The following is a 14,406-nucleotide window of genomic DNA, read 5'->3' as shown; positions in this document are numbered from 1 at the left end:
GCCACAAGGTCCCCTCGTGGCCTGATGTCTGGAAGTGCAGCTCTCTATATTAAACAGGGGGCCACACGGCTCCCTCACTTAGTGTTGTGTTGAAACCGAACTGCGTCTGTCATGCTTCCGCTTCTTGCCGCCGACGAACGTTGGCCGGTGCGAAGCGAGTTCAATTTACACTTGTAACACATACATCTGGAAATACCGAGGAAGGGGCCAATGGTGCTACAATGGAAAGCCTTTATAAGGAAGTCCGTGGGACCGGAGGAATTTTTCGTAGTACAGGAAACTTCGTCGTAGTAGTTGAGTGCGAAAAATCAACTGTGCGAAACCGAATTTGTGCTATCGCACGTTGACGTACATGCATGACGTCAGAAACTAGGTTTTGTAAATTGACAATTGACTATCAAAATGGGGAATAAAGGCCAAGTCTACTAGTGCATCCCAGCTCGCCCTGCAGAATCCAGGATGATGCGCTCTATTACCTTTTTGTCTAAATGAAAACTGCATAGGCAACGTTTGTGTACTCACCACTGCGCGACGCAATATAAGGATACCGGGCTAGCCATACCCCCAGTACTGCCACTGGCAAAGTTTGTCATCTACAGCTGAGACACCAGGCGCTCCTTACTGCAGACTAATTTCCAGCTGTGCAGACTTGCACACAAAAAAGTTGCTTGAGTTATCAAAATATGAATCGCAACAATCGCCAAACCATTGACAGCGACCCCCGATTCTGCAGAGAAGAGGCATTCGCAGGCTGCGTAAATTTGGACTGTTCTCAACCGGGTGGCAGCTAGCGCCACCCCGTGTGATTCTGAGAAAGCTTTCAAAGCAGCTGCTCTCGTAGGAGTGGACACAACAGCAGTGGTAGCACTGCCGTTGCTGCAGAGGACCAGAGCAGCACAGCACAATTGGCCACGCTCCAGCGCACGGCGTTCCAGAGCACCGAGGAGGGGCGCACAAAGAACCAACCTTTTAGAGCGCAGCTCTTAGGGGCCCGTTCCCGGCTTGAGCGGCGTCGCCGTCGCCGTCGCCGTCGGCGTCGCCGTCGGCGTAACCAAGGTCATCCCAAGGTCACGTGATCCCCAAGGTCACGTGACCCCTCCAGGTCACGTGACCCCTCCCAAGGTCATCTCAAGGTCACGTGACCCCTCCCAAGGTCATCTCAAGGTCACGTGACCCCAAGACCCCACAGACCCTTTGAAGGTCACGTGACCCCCAAGTCACGTGACCCCTCTGAGGTCACGTGACCCCCGAGGTCACGTGGTCTCCTCCCCAAGGTCACGTGACCCCTCCCAAGGTCATATCAAGGTCACGTGACCCCAAGGTGACATCCACGTGACCCCCAGGTCACGTGACCCCTCTGAGGTCACGTGACCCCTCTGAGGTCACGTGACCCCTCTGAGGTCACGTGACCCCCCTCCCCGAAGTCACGTGACACCCCCCCCCCCGAGGTCACGTGACCGCCCCCCCGGAGCATATTAAAGAATGAGGGGAGGAGGAGGGGTCTACCCTCCCCTCAGTACCCTTCACTCCTCCTCCTCAAGAGCTGCGCTCCAATTCGGCGTTACAGGGATTTGTAAACGGCTTTCACTTTTTTTGCACTCGTGTCACAGAGGAGGAAACATTTTTCTCTGAAGCTCTACCAATTGCACTTAGATTTCGGCATCGCGTGTAGTCCCAGATCAAATTACAGCTTTAAGAAGGAACAGTTTGAGACTCCAATCGAGCAACATTGGGAATCCTCACGAAGGTCGGCGCGTCCGTTGAACAAATGTTAAAAGTTGCGACTGCGCACCAAAATACTTTGAATACACACTCTCGTTCGTGCGGGTGCATTCCAAAGCACCAACCTCCGTGCCAAATAATGCGCATTGTGCGGCGGAGGCGGGACGGCATCCGTCACGCCTACTCGGTTCTGGGTCGGAACAATTTGGTAGTGTACGATCTTGTGTCTAGATGGCGCTACGTTGCTGCGTACAGGCTTTCTGCGCAGCAACGTAGTCACGTAGCACATTCTGGACCAGAGGTCTAAAACTCATTGTAGGAAGGGGGGGGGGGGAGGCAGGTAGTCTAGCCCAAAAGGTTGAGGGCCAACGAGAAAAGGGGGGGGGGGGGCACTATTTCGGTATTTTGGGACAAAAAAGGCCCGCAATGCTGGTTAATTTTGGAAACCAGCCGCCTCTCCCAGCAATACCACAGGAATTTTCTAGAGAAGGGATCTCCTGTTCGCTGCTTTTTGTAAGTGCGCTGTTTTGCCAGAGTTGCTTTGATTCGCATATCCTCTGGGCCACAGCTGATGTGATACGATTGAAAATGCCATTGTGCTAGCAGCTTTCGTTAGAATAAGATCAATCGCACTGTCGTTGCCCTATCGCACAATTCACTAAGCTCATCAGTCACGGAAACAAATACCTCCTCATACAATTTTGTAGCAGAATTATAAGAAAAGACTCATACTCTAATGATGTTTTCTGACGACCAGAGGCTCGAGCAGCTTTAACTTTCTTCCGCTGAGTTCATGTAGCAGAGGTTCCTCTTTGTGCAAAGCTTGTGCTTGTAGCCTAGTATAGTGGTATCGTCGTTCCGGTTGATCTACACGAGGAAGGGCTGAGAAGCTAATATTTAGACGAAGCATTACTCAGTCCGAAAGAAAAGATTATATTGTAAGATATGAGAACACGTTGTACGAGCAGAAATGAATGGACGATACAGAACTATGTTTTTATGGGGCATGTAGCACTCGAGACATGGCAATGGGGGCTCGAAGCCGCACGATACCTGTGCGGCCGCGTGTTCGAGACCCCGATCTGGACACATGGTTGCATACCGACGAATTATTTGGACCGAGACCACGAGCGTGCGACGGAGGCGACAGTGCCAATCGTCTCCAGTGCCGCGGTATTTCTGTTCTCTATGCGCGCCACTTAAGAGCGACAATTTACGTAAAAGCGATTACTTTTCACCCAGAAAATTTATAATACCGGTCATTTTTGTTTTGTAGAGTCGCGAATTCCTTCATTAAATAGATATATTTGTTAAGCAGGAATTTGTAGTTGTCAGAGGAACACATTGAACACAAAGAGACTGGCCAGGACTTTATTTTACTTCATTAAACGGTATTTTCTTAGTAAAGGCGTTTGTTATAAAGGCCTTTGGGGGTGTCATTGTTAGCTCAAAAATTGCGCAAGACACTTAGCAGTAAGTTTTCTGCTCGCATTAATCGAATACTATCATGAACATAGATCACATAATTAACAAGCTGCATTACAAAATATAAAGCGTTTAATTTCATTTTTCGCGAAAAAGCACCACAAAACATTCGTACCATACCAAGAAAACAACTGCTACCAACCAACTACGACATTTCCATTATGCCAATTTACTCGCGATTAGGAACTTGCCAATATCGAGTTAAACCGAGTTGGACTTTGGCAAAACTTGTAGCGCCAAGTTCAAAAATAGTTGGGCTAATCAGGTAGCATGGAGCGCACTCACTCTCTCTTACCAGAATGTTTGTGGTCATAGGACAAAGTCATCCGAGTTCTTGTCCGGAGTTACAGGTAATTCATCGTTTGCCTTACTGAAACGTGGCTAGAAAAGCTATTCTTCAGTTTTTGCCTCTGTGTTACCCCTGGCAGACGGCACCTAAAATGGCATTTATGCCAAATGACATTCAAGATGGGACCTGCCAGACAAAATCTCAAAATGGCATTTAGGCGATATGTTTGTTGCGATTCCGGTCCCAAACTTGCCGCGGGCTCACAGATAATGTTTGCGTCAATCATGGTGTAAGTAAACAATTTTAACACGACGAAATACTATTTTAGTGTTGTCTTCTGGGACAACAAAATAGAACAGGGGCCCTAATCTGGACACTTGGCGCGAAAGACGGCGAGAAATCTGACGGTTCTGATTGGCCGGCGCCAAAGTCAAGTGCGGCGTCGGCCAAGCGCAGCCGCCAGACTTCTCGCCGACTTTTTCGCCAAGTCTCCAGATTAGGGCCCCAGAAAACCAAGATAGAAAGTTGTGCACTCAAACCTTAAATATGTTTGATTTCTGATGAAAACTAGATGTTTTGTGGCAACAATGAGGCGAGGCGCTTGCACGACGGGACGTCTTGCGGCCATACCTCGGCAAACCTCACTCATGAGGGCCCTCACTCACCCTCACTCACCCTCATCTTCACAGGTGAGGTGAGGGTGAGTGAGTTTCAGAACCAGGAAAATTCATGAGTGTAATAGTGAGTGAGGGCCGTGAGGGCTGTGAGGGCGGTGAGTGCCGTGAGGGCGGTGAGGGCCGTGAGGGCGGTGAGGGCCGTGAGGGCGGTGAGGGCCGTGAGGGTGGTGAGGGCCGTGAGGGCCGTGAGGGCCATGAGGGCCGTAAGGGCCATGAGGGCCGTGAGGGCCATGAGGGCCGTGAGGGCGGTGAGGGCGGTGAGGGGTATGAGTGCGTAAGGGGCGTGAGGGCGGTGAGTGGCGTGAGGGCGGTGAGTGGCGTGAGGGCGGTGAGTGGCGTGAGGGCCATGAGTGAGTGAGTGGTGTGAGGGCGATGAGTGCGTGAGGGGTGTGAGGGCCATGAGTGCGTGAGGGCAGTGAGTGGCATGAGAGGCGCGAGGGCCGTGAGGGCCATGAGGGCGGTGAGTGCATGACGTGGTGTGAGGGCCATGAGTGCGTGGGAGCGGTGAGTGCGTGAGGCCCCCTTCAGATCGAGCATCTTTCTCAGCAATTTTGGTGATAATGGCGGGTTGTTTTCTAGCTTTCCCTAGATCGACACGAATTGCTGAGATCGGGTCCGCTCGAAATAAGCAAGCAACTCGGAACAATTCGAATGCGTTTGAAGCGGCTGCATCCAATGAGGGACGCGAAATTTTCACGTGATACCTCGTGCCGGCGATGATGACACCAAAAGACTTGGTTCTGGTTTCAAATCGATCGTTTTTTTTTAAATAAACTGTTTCAGAAAGGTGCATTAATATTCTTAACGAGATTTAAATGCATAAAAGCAGGTTTATAATGCGTAATCGTGTCTAAATAGTGCAAGAAAAAGTGAAAGCCGCTTACAACTCCCTGTAACGCCGAATTAGAGCGCAGCTCTTGAGGAGGAGGAGGGAAGGGCACTGGGGGGGGGTTAGACTAACCAGGGGGGGGATCACTTGACCTTGGGGGGTCACGTGACCTTGGGGGTCACGTGACCCCAATGCCGATGATGTCATCACTGACGTCACTGATGATGTCATCAGTGACGATGACGATGCGGCTACCGATGACGTCATTAGTGACGTCACTGATGACTTCACCAGTGATGATGACGATTACGATGCGAACGTCGGTGACGTCATCAGTGACGTCGCTGACGACGTCATCAGTGATGATGACGATGACGATGCGGATGGCGGTGACGACATCAGTGACGTCACTGATGACGTCATCAGTGATGATGACGATGACGATGCGGATGTTGGTAACGTCACCGGCATCCACATCGTCATCGTCATCATCACTGATGACGTCACCGGCATCCACATCGTCATCGTCATCACTGATGACGTCACCGGCATCCACATCGTCATCGTCATCATCACTGATGACGTCATCATCACTGATGACGTCACCAGCATCCACATCGTCATCGTCATTATCACTGATGACGTCACCGGCATCCACATCGTCATCGTCACTGATGACGTTACCGGCATCCACATCGTCATCGTCATCATCACTGATGACGTCACCGGCATCCGCATCGTCATCGTCATCATCACTGATGATGACGTCATCAGTGATGATGACGATGACTATGTGGATGCCGGTGACGTCATCAGTGTCGATGACGTCATCGGGGGGTCCCGCGACATCGGCGGGGGTCACGTGACCTCGGGGGGTCACGTGACCTCGGGGGGTCACGTGACCTCGAGGAGGGGGTCACGTGACCTCAGGGGAGTCACGTGACCTCAGGAGAGTCACGTGACTTCGGGGGTCACGTGACCTCGGGGGGTCACGTGCCCCCCACGAAGTCACGTGACCCCGGTGGGGGGCTCGCGCGGTGCATTATAGGACATTTCCCATGATGCACCGCGCGGTTACGCCGACGCCGACGGCGACGGCGACGCCGACGCCGACGCCGCTCAAGCCGGAAACGGGCCCCTAAGAGCTGCGCTCTAAAATAAAATTTTATGATGACGATGGCAAATTGCAGCAATTGGTTGCTGCGTGTGATCGCGTGCGGCCCGTGTTGCTGGTGTTGCGACGTAAAGTTTCTGGGCGAAATTGCGCCATATGAAGCTGGCCTGAGTGGCGTGAGGGCCATCAGTGCGTGAGGGGCGTGAGGAGTGTGAGGCGCGTGAGGGCGGTGAGGCGCGTGAGGGCGGTGAGTGGCGTGAGGGCGGTGAGTGGCGTGAGGGCGGTGAGTGGCGTGAGGGCGATGAGTGGCGTGAGGGCGATGAGTGTCGTGAGGGCGATGAGTGTCGTGAGGGCGGTGAGTGTCGTGAGGGCGGTGAGTGTCGTGAGGGCGGTGAGTGTCGTGAGGGCGGTGAGTGTCGTGAGGGCGGTGAGTGTCGTGAGGGCGGTGAGTGGCCTGAGGGCGGTGAGTGGCCTGAGGGCGGTGAGTGGCCTGAGGGCGGTGAGTGGCCTGAGGGCGGTGAGTGGCCTGAGGGCGGTGAGTGGCCTGAGGGCGGTGAGTGGCCTGAGGGCGGTGAGTGGCCTGAGGGCGGTGAGTGGCGTGAGGGCGGTGAGTGGCGTGAGGGCGGTGAGTGGCGTGAGGGCGGTGAGTGGCGTGAGGGCGGTGAGTGGCGTGAGGGCGGTGAGTGGCGTGAGGGCGGTGAGTGGCGTGAGGGCGGTGAGTGGCGTGAGGGCGGTGAGTGGCGTGAAGGCGGTGAGTGGCGTGAGGGCGGTGGGGGCGGTGAGTGGCGTGAGGGCCGTGAGGGCGGTGAGGGCCGCGAGGGCCGCGAGGACGGTGAGGGCCGTGAGGGCCGCGAGGGCCGCGAGGACGGTGAGGGCCGTGAGGGCGGTGAGGGCCGTGAGGGCGGTGAGGGCCGTGAGGGCGGTGAGGGCCGTGAGGGCGGTGAGGGCCGTGAGGGCGGTGAGGGCGGTGATGGCGGTGAGGGCGGTGAGGGCGGTGAGGGCGGTGAGGGCGGTGAGGGCCGTGAGGGCGGTGAGGGCCGTGAGGGCGGTGAGGGCGGTGAGTGGCGTGAAGGCGGTGAGGGCCGTGAGGGCGGTGAGTGGCGTGAAGGCGGTGAGGGCCGTGAGGGCGGTGAGTGGCGTGAGGGCCGTGAGGGGCGTGAGTGGCGTGAGGGCCGTGAGGGGCGTGAGGGGCGTGAGGGGCGTGAGGGGCGTGAGTGCGTGAGGGGCGTGAGGGGCGTGAGTGCGTGAGGGCCGTGAGTGCGTGAGGGCCGTGAGTGCGTGAGGGCCGGGAGTGCGTGAGGGCCGTGAGTGCGTGAGTGCGTGAGGGCCGTGAGTGCGTGAGGGCCGTGAGTGCGTGAGGGCCGTGAGTGCGTGAGTGCGTGAGGGCCGTGAGTGCGTGAGTGCGTGAGGGCCGTGAGTGCGTGAGGGCCGTGAGGTTCAGTGAGGGTGAGTGAAGGGCTGAAGGTAGGTGTGACTGTGAGGGTGAGGGTGAGTGAGGGGCTGAAGGTGAGTGTAGCTGTGAGGGTGAGGGAGGGGCTTAGGTGAGTGTGGCTGTGAGGGTGAGGGTGAGTGAGGGCGACCTGAAATGCCGACCTCTGGTTGCGGCAGCTCGGTGAGCAATCCTCGTTTCGGCCCCAAGCTCCAGGTAGCGCAGGTCGGGATTGGGTCGCGTGACGAGGACATCGACGCGCCCCGCCCTGAGCGCACACTCCATGTCCCGAGAGAGGAGTGCATCGTGGTGTGCGGCAAGTTTATTTAGAGTGCCTCTGTATTTCTGCCAATTCAATATCTTACAGGTTCTTTTGGGGGGCAAGTGCGCAGCTGCCGATTAGGATGGGCAGATGCCAATTGCCAGGAAAATTCCAATTTTCCTGGCAATTCCCGGTTTTAGATCACTGATCTAAAAATGTCCCGTCAACAATCCGGTCATAATCAAAACCAATCTATTGGAGGAAGTCGTAATCAAAAAAGTGGGGCAGATACAACAACACTAGAAAACACTTTCACAAAATTATCTTAGCAAGGATGCACAGTGATCGTTCAGAATACTGCCACGCGTGTCTCTGAGCAAGCGCCTCCGTCGCTCAACGGTTATTCTGCTTCACGCAAATGGCCCCGGTTTGATTCCTGGCAGCAGAAGTACCTTTTTGTTATTTCTGTCAATGTCGCGTTCTGGTACCCTGGACAAAACAGGAGCTTGGGCGTGTTGGTTATCCATGTCTCAAAATAACAGCGCACCCTATACTTGCACCGTTATCTTAAGACATCGAGGCCCGGTTGCTTATTTGAGGTGAGAATGTTTTACGCACCAAACTTTCTATGCCGATTGTTCCAGAAGCACTCGCATGTGCATAAGGGGTCCGCTTGCGAGCTGCAATCAGACTCGCCCCAGCAATCGATCCTGCCGTTCCGCTGCCATCCACGCCTGCGACGCTAGCCTTTTTCCATTTGGTCTTGGGCACAAGTCTGCCCATTAAACGTTTATTTTGCTTCAGTCTTCGTTGCCCCATCAATTGTCTTCGTGAGAGTATCTACACCGTTATCCCGTCAGTTTAAGAACAGTATTATTGGGGCCATTGCAAACATTCCAAAATTGTTTAGTGCTATCAGATAGCATAGAAGGTAAGGTTGTTTTGGCCTCTTTCACAGCTGTCTGATAAGTATCCACAACTTCTTTGCAAGCATCCCAACGAGGAGTGAGGGCACATGGCTTGGCAGAGTGGAAAGAGCGGTTCTTTTTAGAAAGATGCTTCAGTGTGACATTAAAGAGCAACCCCGCTCAATTCCGAAGATTTCAGGATAATGATTGCTTTCAAATTAAAAGGTCCAAGTAAAACACACTACGTAGTTTGCTTCGCGAAAAATGAGATATATATTTTTAAATACATTTTAAAACATGAGCGGAAATTGAAACCGAAATTTCGGCTCCGCCCGGCAACATTGGCCTCGGGTCGCCAAGTACATGGCCATCACGTGGTACGAGATGTCACGTGATCCTGGGCCCAACGACGGGCGGGATTGGGGCGGGCGTGTGGCAGGCGCGAGTGTCGTCTGCACCGCACTCTTCGCCACGTTTTGGTGTCTACAGCATCCGACGACGTCTGCACAACTGCGGCGTAAGTGTGCGCACGTGGTGTCCGTAGTGTGGACGAAACTCCGAGAGACAATAATCACAATCGGTGAGACGACGACGGCGGTTGTGACCCGGAAGACGTTGGTAACGACGGGATCACGGCCGGCGGCCGGACGGCTCCCAAGAAACGCACTGCGCAAGCGTGTTACATCAATCACGTGGACACCGCTGAACCACGAGAGGCAACGTTGCTGACGTCATGCGCTACGCTCGCCCGGAGAAGTGAAAACAAGCAAAAGGGGGCCATGATAATGACGTTTAGCTCAATGTTGGCTCCGCCCATGCCGTAGCCTTGACTGCGCTGTTGGTTGCGCCTGAATTCGCCCGCTCCGGTCAGCCGATTTTGGCGACTTGGCGAGTTGCGAAGTTTGCCGGACCGTTTAAGAAACATTTAGGCAGAACTGCGTCGTAACTTTTCACGTGTGGTCTTCCTAGGCGATACTGAAGAGGGCTGCATTGTTTTTTTCAAAACCAAAAATGAAGCGGAGTTGCCCTTTAAGGGGGGACATGGGTCTTCAGAGCCAAAAACTGCAGTCTTTTGAAAATGCCGATGGCTATCGTTCTTATAAACCCACCAGACTTCTAATTTTGTAGATGAATATTTGAGCTATAAATCAATTGACAATGTCTATGCGGGCTGACTGCGCGTTGAAGTTGACTCTAAAACATTGTTTTCACAAAACAGAATTTTTGGACTTGTTGAAAATTCGCAGGAGGGATATCCCAGCATCTAGAGCAGATACAAATATAACCTTTATTGAAATGTGTAGCTAAATGTGGGAAGCATACAACGTTGAGAGCAGATTTTTTAATTCAACTCTAGAAAACTTTCTATTGGATCTTTTGTTTTATTACTTGCTAGCCATGCATTTAGCAATGGACTTTAAAGGAAAGCTAAAACACTTCTTGAAAAAAAAAAAAAGAACAAGTTAGAGGTGAATTCTGGCATATTTTTATTCCGTGAATCTGAATACACTGTAGACCACATATAATGTATGTAGCGGGAGTCGCGAAAACCCGCACTATAAGCGGTACCGCGCTATAACCAAAACATCAATTTTTCAGGCCAAAATACATGCCATCAGACAACTTAGCTTTGTAAAAGAATTTATTTTATGTTAGATGAAAACTAAAGCTTAGTTTGAGGAAAGTCTTTATTTCACCGGACTAGTACACTTCTCTCTCAAGTGTGTCACACATCTTGAAAGAAATGAGCCACTTTTTAGTGGCGCAGCCTTTTATCGGCGTCACGGGTTGTGGACGTACGTTGCGAGCGTTCAGGATTGCTAACCATAATCACTTTTCTCCGGCAATGAAAACGCATGAAAATTCGCATCCTTTATATGGTACTGCTGGGTTATCGTAGCGACAAATAACGAAAATTCACAGTCAATGATAGCGCTTTTACGCGGAACGACGAGCTTCCATCACGCCGTCTATGTCGACGATCACAACCGACGCCATGTTTGCGGATAGAAGCAGCTGGCCCGCGACCGGCATGCAACGCGCGCGAACACTTCTCCTCGACCTGCGATTGGTCTGTCGTTGCCAACGCAGTGGAGGGATGCACGCACGTGAACGACACATGCGTGCGTCCCTCCGTCGCTATGGCAACTGAAGCCACTCTCTTCCCTTCTCCCCGCTTCTTCGAGCAACTTCCTTGCCCCGCGAGTGCCGCTTGCGGCTCACGCCGTTATCTAGTGTCGCACAGGGAAGCGTGCTCGCTGCGCCGGTCAGTCGGTGCGGTCGCCGGGCTGTTGCAGAAACCGCACTATAACCGGTATTTCCCTTCGCGCGCCTGCATTTGAAGCGGTATGTAATTACATGGAGTTCTATGAAAGGCGAACCGGTAGTTTAAAAAAGCAGCGTTCTACCCGGTCCTGCACTATAAGTGGTTACGTTGTAAGTGGTCTATACTGTATCACATTCCCTTTCCCTGAAGATGCAACTAAAAGCGAGAAAACGCGAAAAACCTCCGACCAGTGGTGACGTCATACTAGGATCTTTGGGCTGCCAAGCGCGTGTCGCTCGTGTGGGCAGCCCGTGCAATGGCAAGCTTGACAGGTATTGAAAAAATTGTAAGGGTGCAGGCGAGCTGCTGGAAGTTAACCATAGTTTTGTTTAACCCGAGACTGGGGTATTTCGGAAAAGGGGACGAGAAGAAAAGAGGCCACAAGGAGGCGACGTCTCAAACACAGCTAAGGATTTTATTCCATCGTATGCGCTTGAACTACACTACCGTGGCTTTAAGTGGAGTTCAAGGAACGCACGTGGATTCAAAAGAAGGGTGTGTGTATTGGGTCTGCGGTGGCACCTATTTTGGCAGAAATTTATTTAAACTCTTTGGATAACGCGATCTCGGAAAGGCTGGCAGTTTGGGGGTCGGGTGAAGTTTTAGTGAGAAGGTATGTTGATGACATTGTGGTCATGAGCTTTCATGGGAAGGATACGGGAGCAATAGAGAGTTTGGTGAGAGCCTCAGCACCGGAACTTACCTTTACTGTTGAAGGGCCAGACAGAGGAGTTTTGCAGTTTTTAGATTTACGTATTCACGTGCAAGAAGGAGTGTGCTGGGAGTACGGAAAAGAATCGGCAAAGCCAGTTTTAAGTAGAAGAAGCTGCCATTCAAAGACTGTGAAGGCTGGGGTGGTCAAATCAATAATCGGAAACGCTCTAAAGAAGTCATGTCTTTATTATGTAGGCCAAGCCCTCAAAAGGCAGTGGGTGAGGTTAGAGGATGCGGGTTATGATAAAGTTTTCATCACGAGGCAGCTCTCCCCAAGTTTCGGCGAGAGAAATGGAACAACGAGAGAAAGTAAAAAGGTTGCCGTAGTCCCGTACTACCTAAGTGTTTCGCATAACCTTAAAGCGAGTGCTCGTAGATTTGGAGTTGACGTAGTGTTTTCATCTGATTACAAATTAAACAGGATGACTCCGTTCTTTGCACCCCCAAAGGAATGCAGAAGGCAACATCAGGACAGGTCAGTGGCTTGCAAAGGAGGTGTAGTCTATGAGATACCCTTAGCATGTGGTTTTAGATATGTGGGGCAAACTTCGCGGTGCGTGAATGACAGACTGACCGAGCATAAAAGAAATGTAAAAAACGGGGCACCGAACTCGGAGATCGCCAAGCACGTGTCTGAGTACAACAATTGTAAGGTGTTTTGGTCGGAAACGGAGGTAATACATCGAGAGGAAAATGAGATAAAAAGGGTAGTGAAGGAAACAGTCCGAATTAAGTCGATGGGAAATTGTATTATCCAGTCATCAATGCATCTACGAGAAAGCTCAAGAAAATTCCTCAAAATGTAAACCCCCGTTTTTTTTTGTTTTTTTTTTGTTTTTTAAGCTATTAAGCATTTTGTGCGCTGCCTACAAAGATGCAGTACAGGTGCAGGACATATTGTTTGTTCTGGTATTCCTTGTTACTTCTTTCGTGTGTAGTTGAGGTTGGAACTTTTGCATTCTCCCCTTTGTGTATTTTGGTTCATGGTTACCCTCTTCCGCTTTCCTTCAATGTGTAGTGCGGGTTAAAATGACCGATTGCCGTTTTTTTTTTGTTTTTTTTTAATTTAAGGTGATTAAGTACCGGCTAGTTTAATGGTTGGTTGCTTGGCTTTGTGTAATTAGGTCTTGTATGCCCTCTTTCCCTTTGGTTCCGTGTGTTTGCGGGTTTGAAAAAACCTTTTAACGGTTCTTTGTTGACTTTGTGTAGTCGGAGGCTTATCTTGTCCTTTTGTCTGGCTGAAAGATTTTTCTTTTGTAATGTTTTGGGCCTATGTTTGGCTTAGTGTATTCCGGGTGTTATGTTGTCATTGGTCGACTTGGTTGGTGGTGTGTGGACGTGGTGTGTATAAAAGTGCATACGATGGAATAAAATCCTTAGCTGTGTTTGAGACGTCACCTCCTTGTGGCCTCTTTTCTTCTCGTACCCCAGTCTCGGGTTAAACAAAACTATGGTTGACAGGTATATTTTTCCGCACGGAAGGCAGTCGTGACGTCTCTTTCTGACCTTTTTGAAATTAGCGAGAGTTTGCGTGCATAGCTTTGACAGGCGCTGAAGATGGGCCCGAGCAGAGATTCCGAAAACTCCTAGTGTGACGTCACGCCCCGGGAAGGAAGGGCTTCGGCGGTACTTTAAAAATTAATTTCCGAAGCCTCCGTCCACCAAATTGAAAAATAATCTCAATATTCCTGATCCTGGAGGTAGGATGAAGGCCAGCGAAGTGTTTTTTCTCAAATACAAAACCGCTTCAGTTTCCCGTTAATGTGTGGTAAAATCACTAATATTGTCTTTATCTTAAAGGGTAACTGCACAGAAAAGAAAGTGTTTTTTTTTTAAACAGTCTAATTGGGACAAACATGTCACAAAACAAAATTTCCGCGGAAAAAATATTTTTTTCTAGCAATATTTACGCCACAGGACGTAATTTAGTCAGAGTCAGAACCTCTCCAGATTTGAAATTCCCGCTCTTTCGACCCCCACGGAGAAGTACGCCCTGCCCCTCACTCTCCATGCGTTGCGGAGTTGAACGACGCAGCGTCTCGACTTGCGGTAAGATCTGGCAACAATGCACGTTAAACATGGCGCCGGTATTGTTGTGGTTTCACGGGACACCAGACGCTACGCGGTTTGCGAGCACATAGCGAAGACGTGACCGGAGAAAGCCCCTGTGATGTTCCCGATTCGTAATCGTTGTGTGTGCTCTGAAAGCGAAGGGAGTCACAGGGTCCATGAGTGCGCAACCAGAAGCCAAGGTTCACGACAGCGCTGCGTTGACTTCGGTGATCTCGTTCGGTTTGGTGCAACACTGCGAAGCGACAAAGAGCTGAAACGTTCGTGGTGTATGTGCTGCGGTGCTTGGAAGTAGACACCTACACTAACACGGAGCGCAAATTGGTTGTTGTGGGGTTCAAGTTCAACGAGTTCAGTCCCGTCGTCGTCAGCTGATCCAGTAAAACTGGTCCGGGAGGACGCAGCAAGCGTTTCTAAAAGTAAATCTTCCCTCGTTCCGCTGCAAAATGTGGAAGATTCCCGACGCATACCGTGAATAAAAAGCTGCGGGCGTTTTCAACAAAATTACGTCCTTTTAATTGAACAATGGACTCCGAACTGTTCTCCTAAATCTGCAGTTTTTATGCTTCGTGTTGTTGGAC

At 51.3% G+C, this 14,406-nt stretch overlaps 1 protein-coding gene across 1 annotated transcript in view; it reads right to left on the bottom strand.

The window, feature by feature from the left end:
* Positions 1 to 14,406, bottom strand: part of LOC121834692 (kinesin-like protein KIF21B) — a 116,550-nt gene that overhangs the window by 83,565 nt on the left and 18,579 nt on the right. The gene's annotated exons all lie outside the window — the stretch shown is intronic.

This window comes from Ixodes scapularis, unplaced genomic scaffold, assembly GCF_016920785.2.
Source record: "Ixodes scapularis isolate PalLabHiFi unplaced genomic scaffold, ASM1692078v2 ptg003260l_1__unscaffolded, whole genome shotgun sequence".
In the NCBI taxonomy this organism is placed as follows: domain Eukaryota; kingdom Metazoa; phylum Arthropoda; class Arachnida; order Ixodida; family Ixodidae; genus Ixodes; species Ixodes scapularis.
The sequence above is the reverse complement of the archived record's forward strand: the minus strand, read 5'-3'. Positions and strand labels throughout refer to the sequence as shown.